This window comes from Bidens hawaiensis, unplaced genomic scaffold, assembly GCF_021521415.1.
Source record: "Bidens hawaiensis isolate Kalapana, Puna unplaced genomic scaffold, B.hawaiensis_p1.1 tig00002735_1, whole genome shotgun sequence".
NCBI classification, from domain to species: domain Eukaryota; kingdom Viridiplantae; phylum Streptophyta; class Magnoliopsida; order Asterales; family Asteraceae; genus Bidens; species Bidens hawaiensis.
Window position 1 is genome coordinate 2,489,147 of NW_027491147.1, and position 10,692 is coordinate 2,499,838.

The window sequence follows — 10,692 nt, forward strand, 5'->3', positions numbered from 1 at the left end:
AATAAGGAGAAATGGTGTAGCCTAGACTATTAATTTCAATTATTTAAAAAAATCACGTAGCGCACTTTTTTGATTGGTAGGTCTTATCGTTTTTTAGATAGGTGCCCAGTTGACAGATCTAATTTAGGGTTTAAAGGAGTTTGATTATTGGATTCTCCTGAATTTTGGGTGGAGAATCATGTTTAGATATGGTGATTTGAGTGTTTGTTGGGTTGACTTTTGGAAAAAAGATGGGCCTACATCTTTTATAAAGAAAGCCATGCTAAAGACACTAATTTTGATTCTCCACTTTTATTATTACTTGTTATTTTGTATATTTGGTGGTAATAGATGTAATGAACTGAATGAATAGAACAGAGCATGTTCGTGTTTGTTTGTTTAATTGTGATTGAACAAACGACTGGACATGAACTACTAAGCGACAGGTTTTTGTTTGTGTTTATTCGTTAAAAAAAATGAATGTGTTTTGTTTGTTAATAGTACAAACGAAGGTTCACGAACTAAAACGAACGGACATAATTGAATGAGCATAACTAGAAAGTTATTAAAGTAGACCAAATTGTAATGTATCTTCAAAATTTAAATGAATATATTAATAAACGTAAACGGATGAATTTGTAAATAAACGTAAAGTAACGAACATAAACAAATTAAGTTCAGTTACATATAGGAACGAACAGGACATGTGTTCATGTCCATTCGTTTATTAAATGAAGAAACATAAACAAACCTTTTGACAAATGGTTAATGAACCGCTCACTTTCCCTGAATGGTCGGTTCGTTTACATGCCTACTTGTTACATTTTCAGCTAGCTGGCTTCTATCTTTTAAACAGTTTTAATATTTGTAGGGTTGTAAACCTGTTCAACGGGTAGAAACTATGGGTGGATTAGCATCAGCAAGCCCGAGCCCATGTTCGTCATCATACCAACCGAGCCTGAATGCGTCTTCATACAATTTCAGCCCGACTTCATCATCCATTCCTAGCCCTGTCTCAACAGTTTACACCTCTAACAATAATAATATTAATAATAATAATCCCGACCCGAATTCTCTTATCCCGTGGCTAAAAAACCTCTCGTCCAGTTCATCATCTTCCAAATTCCCGCACCATCTTTACATAGCTGGTGGTTCGGTAAGTGCACCGGTCACCCCGCCCCTAAGCTCACCCACATGCCAAACCCCAAGAATAACCGACATTGATGATCAAACCAGAGCCTCGGCCTCGGTATGGCCCAGCTCACGCCTTCATATTCCCGGGTTCCAAACTCCACCCGACTCCGGGTGGCTATCGGGTGTTCAAACCCCACAAGACGGGCCATCATCGCCTACATTTAGCCTGGTTGCTTCAAACCCATTTGGATTCAAGGATGGGTTTCAGGCCGGATGTGGACCCCAGGTCAAAGTGGGAAATGCTCTCCCGCATTCAATGGTGCCGTTGAACAAATTGCTGACGTCCCGATGTCGAATGTGAGTTCTGAAGAAACGTGGATCGACTTACTGGTAGACGATCAACTTTCCTCGGGTATGAGTATGCTATATCACCGATGGTTTTCCGGAGTATGAATTCTTCCACCTACAAAACGAGCAGCACCGTGAACTTACCCCTCAGAAAGGGACAGAGGGGTCCTCTTTGGGGTAACCCTCCGGTGTGAGAATAAGATATTGTAGGAGAAGATAATAATAATCAGAAAGTGAGTAAGGATTTAGAATGTATTTTCTTGCTTACCTCCCCTTGTGGAGGTGGTGTGGTATTTATAGTGTTAGGGTTTCCAATGATTGGGCTCAGACCCAATTAGGGCCTTTTTGGCCTCCTCCTATTGCTTCGCGCCACGTGTCCTTAGGACACCTGGTGCTTTTTCATTGACTATTCTCTGACCAAGGTATTTCACCTGACCCATGTGCAATCACGTGGTAGCACATGGGTTTTGCTGAGTTGTCCACCCTTCATTGGCAGCTGTCAACATCAGCATATTCTTTATTCCTTAAAGGATACCTTCTGGAAGGTTGTCTGATGAGCACAATCATGGTTGTCCTTATCCTGATTTGAATAAGGACGTGGTTGATTAAGTGCATGTGTGATATGCGCCTATCCTGGGGATGCGCGAGGTCTTCTCTTTATTCTCACGCGCATATGTGATATGCGCAAGCATATGTATTATGCGTGAGCATATGTGATATGCGCCACGCGCAGTTGTGATATGCGTGAGCATATGATGCGTGAGCATATATGATATGCGCCACACGCAGATGCGCCACGCGCAGATGTGATATGCGTGAGCATATATGATGTGTGAGCATATGTGATACGCGTGAGCGTATGTGATGCGTGAACATATGTGATATGCGTGAGCATATGTGATATGCGCCACGCGCATAGGTTTTGGCTTTGTGTCTTCATGACATCCTGATTTCAAGCCTCTTGTCTATATCTTGTGGGTTGACCCGCCCCACTCGATGTTAAGGCGGGTGCATACCTCTTCAAGCCCCCCAGTCTAATGTGTGTCTTGTCTCGCGCGAGCGAGGTAAGATAGATATTAGACTTAATAGTTTGCTCTTTTAATAGGGTTTGTCTTTTCTTTTTTATTTCTCATATGTGCGTTGCGCGAAATTCTATCCTTTTGGTTGAAATGAATCGTCCATGTACGTGGTTGGTTGGTGCTGACATGCGTCAGAGATGGAGACGTTATGTGTCAGACTTTTCGTGTGCTCGAGGTGCTACAGTGGCCTGTCATGTCTCTTCATACAGTGTCAGGAACACGTGTCGCGCTCATGTTGGCCTGCACCTGCGAGTGGGGGCGCGTGAGCGTAACTCTGATCAGTACCTGTTTCTTTCTCTCTCCTGGGCCTATAAAAGCAAGCCTTTTGAGTAGTTTTTCTTCATCTTCATTGTTATTTCAGAGCTCTTTCTCCTTCAATTTTTATTCCGATTAAGAGCCTTTGTCTTTTGCTTCCAGATTTCTGTGCTTAAAGTAACCGCTAATTGATTCGCAATTGTATGTCTGATAACCCAGACACCACAATTTCCCCCAGCAAACGCCGTGTAAAATCGTTAGTTATGTCCACTTTGAAGAAGACCGGCAAGGGTAAACGGGCTGCCGAGGCCTCGTCGGAGGAGGTGAGGAAGAACAAAATAGTGAAGAGATGGGATGAGATTCCCTGCAAATTGAAACAGTCTGATTTCGACAATCTCATCGCCTCTCAGGGTTTTCTCCCTGAGTACAGCCGTCTGCTCTTGGCGGCTGGGCAAAATGCGGCAGATTCGCCCACCGGCTATATCTCTTTATACTTTCACTTTTTCACTCACTGTAACCTTCGTCTTCCGATGACAAGGTTTATGGGTGCGCTCCTTCAGTCTTATGGGATTCACATATCCCAAGTCCATCCTTGTGGACTAGTGCGCATGACTCATTTTGAGTTCATGTGCAAAGCTCAGCGCGAGGAGCCCACCCCTCGGCGCTTTCAATATTTTTACAAGCCAAAAATCCAAGATTCTTGGTTCTCATTCATACCGCGCAGTCAGAAGGTTAAGTGCTGCACTGTTTCCTTCAAAAGCCTTCATGACTGGTCTGAAAAATTTTTTATATTAAGGCTGGTGTGATTCCCATCCGCATGACGATGCGCGCGATCACTTCTGCGCCCGCGGATGAGAATGTTCTTAAAAACCCAACTGGCACATGGGTTAACAAGTTGACTGCTGAACCATCCCCCACCAAGAATATTTGCGAGGAGGCGCTGGTGGGGGTTGGTATGAGCAAGAGGTGGACCGACAGCGCGACTGAGCCTGTCGTCCAAGTTGATGGCTTAGGTGAGTTATTAGCTCGTTGCATTATTTCTGCGCGAATATAATTCGTTTTGCTGATATCAATTGTCTTGTTTTATGCAGTAAGCAAGGAATACGTCCACGCCGCCTATGACGAGCATATGGAGGGTGGCTCTGTCGCGCTGAGCGCTGGGGAAGTTGCTTTCCCCGATCGCTTCGATGATATGTTCATCCCTGTTGATTTAGAATTTTGCTTTGACAGCGATGCGCCTGGTAAGCCTTTGTACTTATGCTTAGGCCTTTAGAATACCAAATTTGGTTAACATTTCTGTTGCACGTATTGTAGATGCGCTCGAGAACTATGAGTTGGAGCTTGCGGAAGAAGAGGTGGAGGAAGAAGCTGAGGCGCCACAACTCAAGCGCAAAGCTAAAGGCAAAACTGGCGCATGGCCAGTAAAAAACAGAAGAAAAATGATGCCCCTGTTGCCCAGGATCCTCCTACCCAAGCGAAGGGACTTGAGAAAACCAAGGGATTTACCTCCAAGTTTTCCTCGTCTTCTTTGCCTCGAAGGTGTGGGCAATCCTCCTGTCCACACGAGGTATGGTGCTGCCACCTCATCTCTTCGCGCAGCGGACAAGGGAGCGGCGCTGCGCCTGCTGTTTCATCTTCTCCAACAGGTATACTTTGTTTATATTTTGTGGTTTTATGAGCGTGATTCCGATAGAGTTATTAATGAAGCTTTGTTCACTCAAATGTTTGTAGAGCCGGCGACTTTGGTGGCTCAACCTCAGGCGCAACAAGGTACCGAGGCTGCGCCGAAGGTTGCTTTGAAGTCCCCTGTTTTACCCTCGAAAAGGGGGAAAATGGACTTCATGGCGATGCTCAATTCGCGAACGGCGGTGCGCCAAGGTATTTATTGCGCTTTGATTTTCTGATTTTTTCCTTTAGATCAAGTCATGAATCATTTCTCCTTGTTGGTTTTTTCATAGGAATTATAGCTGGCACACAAGCTGCTGGCGGCACTGCTGGCGCCGGCGCCGGCGCCGTTAGTTCTGCTCCTGCTCCAACAAGCACTGAATCTCCTCTCATTGGGATTACTAAGGAGCAGGAGACTATTTTACGTGCTGATCTAGCGGCGTCAAGGCCTCCCTCACCTCCTCCTGCGCGCAGCCCTCCTCGCGAGACTGTTTTTGATTTTTCCAAGTCGCAGGAGAAAAGACCTGTTACAGAGGATGATGAGGAGGTCAATTTTGAAGATTCCGATGGCGGCCGCGCAAGCCCTGTAGCGCCACGAGATTTCGTGGTGCGGCCTTCTTCTCGTGGGGCTGGCGCTGACTTTTCTGCCGGCTCTCCGCAGGTATAAGTTTGCTTTGCTCCGCTGTGCGGACTTCCAAATTAGTGTCTAGATAACTAAAACGTTTCTTTTGCGTTGCTTTGTGTTTACAGGAAGCCGATCACATATACCGCCCGAGCTGGAATATTACTGAAGATAGCTCATTTCAATCCATGGGCGTGTGTGAAGACTTCTGGGCTCACTTTGTGCCTCCGGCTGAAAGGAGGTTTCAAGAGGACCGTGCTCGCGTGGACTTGCTCAACGACCACCTTTTTGCTGGGTCTGCGTTCTTTGCTGCCTCCCAAGAGCTTCGCAATGATTATATAAAAGTGCGTGATGCCCTTGTGGAGGCCAAGCACGAGGCTAAGATTTCTGCTTGGAATCTTTCTAACGCTCGAGAGAGAGCTGAGAAACTCCAAGCAGAACTTAGCGAGAACCGGGCAAGTGCCAACGCTGCCTTTGTGAAGCGCGGGCATGAGCTGCAGGCTGCGCGGGAGAAGCTGCAAGCGGCAGAAGCGGATGCGACCAGGTACGCGCGGCGAGCGCGTAATTTGGAGTTGGAGGCAGAGGCGCGTGATCAAACTCTTGTGCAGGCTAACACTGACAAATCTTTATTAGAGAGTGAAGTTGCGCGCCTGAAGAAAGAGCTCGATGCTGCGCGAGCAGAAAAGGATGAAGCCTTGGCGGCGGCAGCGTCTGAGAGAGAAAAGCTCGATGCTGCGCGAGCAGAGAAGAATGAAGCCTTGGCGGCAGCAGCGTCTGATAGAGAAGAGCTAAAACAAACCAAGGAAACTGTTGAGTTGTTAAACTCTCAGATTCCTGCTCTTGAGACGTCTGTTTCTTCTCTTGCGCAGGATCGTCAATGGCTAGTTTCACAGGGTGTGACTCGTTGCGCTTATGCGATGAAATACTCAGACGAGTTTCAGACCCTTGTGATGGATTGCAATGCTGCGTCACGCTTGGTGGGTCGAGCTGAAGGGTTTAAGGATGGCTATGAATATGACATGCTGAAGAAGAATCCATCCGACTACCCTTATCAGCTCGACGTTGTCTGCGCTGACATGGCCGAGGTGGGGGAGAAGTACTTGAATACTCCAATTCCCATCCTTGAGCAGGTATTTTTACCTTAATGAGTTTACCTTGACTTATTTTCCTAATCTTTTGTACTCATACTTTTCCTTGTGACTTGCAGATAGCCGCGCTTGCTAACCAGCCCGATCTTGGCGCGCTAAAGAAATTACTTGACGAATGTGAAGGGACTGGTGGCAGCGATGATGGCGCGGGCAATGCTGCCTCTGCTAGCATCTCTGGCGTGGCCAAAGGACCTACTCCTGACACTATCGTGATAGAAGACGACTCCATTCAAGACGAACAGCTTGATTATGGTAAGTTTGGAGATGACGAGGAGCGGGCTGCGCCAGATGCTGAGGGAGGAGGTAATGATGAGGGCGATGAAGAGGCTGATGTTGATATAGAGACTTGAAGAGCTCTTCATGTTTTTTTTTCTTTTTTTGTTTGTAGTTTTTATTTCATCCTTTTGTAAATTTGTAAACTTCTATGTTTTGGAATGAAATTTTGTTTTTCCCTTATTCGCATCTTGCGCATTCCCCATTCATCTCTTTATATTGCATGTGTTTGCTTGTTGAATATAAGATATGCTTGCACATTGAAACTTGAACAAGGTTGTAAGGAAATTATTTTACTTAATCCTTGTCATATTTCAAGTTATTTTGCAATATTCTAGATATGCTGACACGTGCCTTGGCATTTCATTATTCCTCTTTTGCGCGACGTTATCGCGCATTTATTATAGGGAATTATGAATGAGTTTTTTAGCCTTTACGTGTCAGTATGTGTTACTCTGATATCCATTACAATCCCATGCGCGACCTCGACCTGAGACCTTAACAACTATGTTTTGGCATGTGCTTTGCCTTAGCTGTGTGTAGGTATTTTTATGGTTTAGCTGCGCAGCATGTAGGATGGATGTTGAGTACTTTGAGCTAAGGCTCATATTATTGGGCTAAGGCCCTGAGCTAAGGCTCATGTTATTGGGCTAAGGCCCTGACGTTTTAGAGTTAAAACTCATTAACGCGTTTGAGCTTGAAGCTCGCGCATGTATGTTTTACTTCGTTTTATTTTTAGTTTTGATGTCAATACAATGTTGTCATATTGCTCAAAATTAATAAAGGGAAGTGTGAAACATGTATGCAAAAGGTAATAGAACACACATTAAGAGAAAATAGCGCGCATCATTATTCATAATGGCTTAAAGGGCCTTTATTACAAACTTGACAACTTTTACATGAAACATTTTCTAAGCTGTGCTGCGTTCCATGTGCGCGGGATCTTCTTTCCATTCAAATCTTTTAAAGCGTATGCGCCTTTTCCCAATTCTTCCGAGACTTGATAAGGTCCCTCCCAGTTGGGAGACATCTTTCCCGGGGGTATCGCGCGACTAGCTTCATTGTTCCGAAGGACAAAATCATTCTTCTTGAAGTGGCATTCTTTCACGCGCTGATTGTAATATTTTTCTAGTTTTTTCTTGTATTTGGCTTCACTGATGATAGCCGCCTCTCTGCGCCCTTCAAGTAAGTTGAGATCCAACCTCCTTTCTTGCTCGTTGTCTTTTTTACTCATCATGAGCACCCTATAGGATGGGCATCCAATCTCTGCTGGAATCATGGCCTCCGTTCCATAGGTTAGGCTGAACGGGGACTCGCCATTGCTGGTTTTGCTTAATGTCCTGTGTGCCCACAGGACATTAGGTAACTCCTCGACCCATGCATGGGATTCTCCCTCCAACCTTTTCTTCAGCCCATTCAGCAAGCTTTGGTTCGCGCGCTCCACTTGGCCATTCCCTTGAGGGTGGTATACTGAAGTGAAGACTTGGTTGATGCGCAATTCCTTGAGCCAACTGGATATCTTCCTGTCAGTGAATTGTTTGCCATTGTCGCTCACAATTTTCATGGGCAGGCCAAAACGGCATATGATGTGGCTCCAAATAAATTGCTTCATTGCCTCGGCTGTGATTTTTGCCAGTGGCTTGGCTTCAACCCATTTTGTGAAATAGTCTACTGCCACTACCAAAAACTTTACTCGTCCTTGCGCTTGTGGTAAGGGACCCACAATATCGATTGCCCATTTGTGGAAAGGCCATGCGGAGGTCACCGGAATCAAGTTGTTCTTTGGCCGCATGGTGTTTGGCGCATAGCTCTGACACGCTTTGCATTTTTGGATCTCTTTTAACGCGTCCAAGTACATGCCTAGCCAATAGTAACCTGCGTTCATTGCCTTGGCAATCACCATGCGCGGGCCAGCATGTATTCCACAGATTCCTTCGTGTATCTCTCTGATCACATAGCTTGCTTCCTCGGCATCCAGGCATTTCATGAGCGGTCCAAGATAAGAGCGTCGATATAACGTACCATCAAGCAGTTCGTAGTTCTGCGACTTGTGTCTTATCTTCCTCGCCTGTGCGCGATCGTCCGGTACCTTTCCCTCCTTCAAGAATTCCATTAATGGAGTTATCCATGATGAAGGTGTTGTATGAATTACGAGGACAGACTTCGCTCCCACCGACGGGTTGCTCATTACTTCCACCCTGACATCTTTGCCAAAGTGATCGAAACTGGTTGATGCCATCTTGCTCAGCGCGTCGGCAGACTTGTTTTCACTGCGCGGAATATGTATGATTCTGAAGAAGTCAAATTGCTCGGTGAGTTTCTTCGCCTGCTCTAAATACAGAGGCATAGTGTTCTCCTTGGCATCATAAAGTCCATTGACCTGTGCTGCTACCAAGTATGAATCGACATGAGCCTCTAGCTTTTTAACTCCGAACTTGTGCGCGATGCGCAGACCAGCCAGTAGGGCTTCATACTCAGCTTCATTGTTGGTGCTCTTGAAATCCAACCTGATTGCATAAGTATACTCATGACTTTCTGGATCCACCAGTTTGAGGCCTGCGCCGGACCCTTCATTGTTTGAAGCTCCATCAGTGAATAATCTCCAAACATTTTCTTCATTATTGGCTTGCGGAGGGTCTACTTCGCGCTGAGCCTCTTCGACTTTTCCTTCAGGGATTTCTGCAATGAAATCAGCTAAGACTTGTCCCTTGATTGCTGGACGAGGTTTGTAGGTGATCGTGTGCTCCCCTAATTCCAGCGCCCATTTTGTCAGCCTTCCTGAGAGCGCGGGACGTCGCAAGACTTGCTGGATGTTGTAATCAGTCAGGACTTCAATGGGATGACCATTGAAATATCTATGAAGCTTGCACGACGCATGTGTTAGTGATAAAACTAAATTTTCTATGATGGTGTAGCGCGTCTCAGGATCTGTCAGCACCCGACTTACATAATAGATTGGTGTTTGGATTCCCTTGCGGTCCACCAACAACACTGCGCCAATGGCGCGCTCTCCTGCTGACAGGTACAACGTTAGAGTTTCGCCAGGTAGTGGAGCTGTGAGCGCAGGCAGATTTATCAGACATTCTTTTATCTCACTGAAAGCTTGCTCGGCCTCAGGCGTCCACTTGAATTGGCTTTTCTTTAAGCAATTTCTCAATGTGTTAACGAATGGGGTAGATTTGCTTGCATGGTTCGCTAGGAACCTGTTAATTGATACCAATCTACCATTCAACTTTTGAACTTCCTTCATGGTGGATGGTGAGGGCATGTCAAGAATAGCCTCCACCTTCTCTGGGTTCACCTTGAAACCATCCTTGGTGACTATTACACCGAGAAATTTCCCTTCTTCTACGCCGAATGTGCATTTTCTCGGGTTGAGCTTCATGTTTACTTCCTTTAGGCGCCAAAGGGTTTCTTCGATGTCTTTGAGCATTTGTTTTTCCTCCCTGCTTTTAATCACCAAATCATCCACGTAGACTTCTAAGTTTCTTCCAATTTGCTCGTTGAAAACCGCATCCATGAGTCTTTGGTAAGTGGCTCCTGCATTCTTCAAACCAAAGGGCATTTTTGTGTAACAGAAAACACCCTTGTCAGTTATGAAGGCAGTCTTGTCTTCATCTTGTGGTGCCACTTGAATTTGTTGATAGCCCTTATAGGCATCCAGAAAACATTTGAGCTTAAATGGCGCCACAGAGTCCACCTTCGCGTCAATGTTTGGGAGGGGGTAACAATCTTTTGGACACGCTTTGTTGAGGTCCTTGAAATCAATGCACATTCTCCATGACCCATTACTCTTCTTTACCATCACAGGATTGGCTACCCATGTTTGGTATCGTATTGGGCGGATGATGTTTGCGCGCAGTAGATCTTCTACTTGCTCATTCATGGCCTTTGCCTTCTCATCCCCCATGACTCTTTTCTTTTGTGCAATTGGCTCTACAGACTTGAATGTGTTGAGAGAATGCTGCGCCAGGTCTCGCGGAACCCCAGTCATATCAGAATGTTGCCACGCGAAGACCGATATATACGTTGTGAGCAATCTTTTCATTCTCACCCTTGTGTCATCTGATATCGTAGCTCCAATTGTGATTGTTTGTTCTGGGAATTTTGGGTTGAGAATCCATTCCTCTGGCGCGTTGTTTGCCATTGGAAGCTTCATTCTCCCTTCTCGCGGTATACTTGTTACTGC

General features: G+C 45.6%; 1 pseudogene; it reads left to right on the plus strand.

Moving 5' to 3' along the window:
* The first annotated feature begins 740 nt into the window (after nucleotides 1-740).
* On the plus strand, nucleotides 741-2,987 carry LOC143620924 (BES1/BZR1 homolog protein 4-like; annotated as a pseudogene).
* The last annotated feature ends 7,705 nt before the right edge of the window (nucleotides 2,988-10,692 follow it).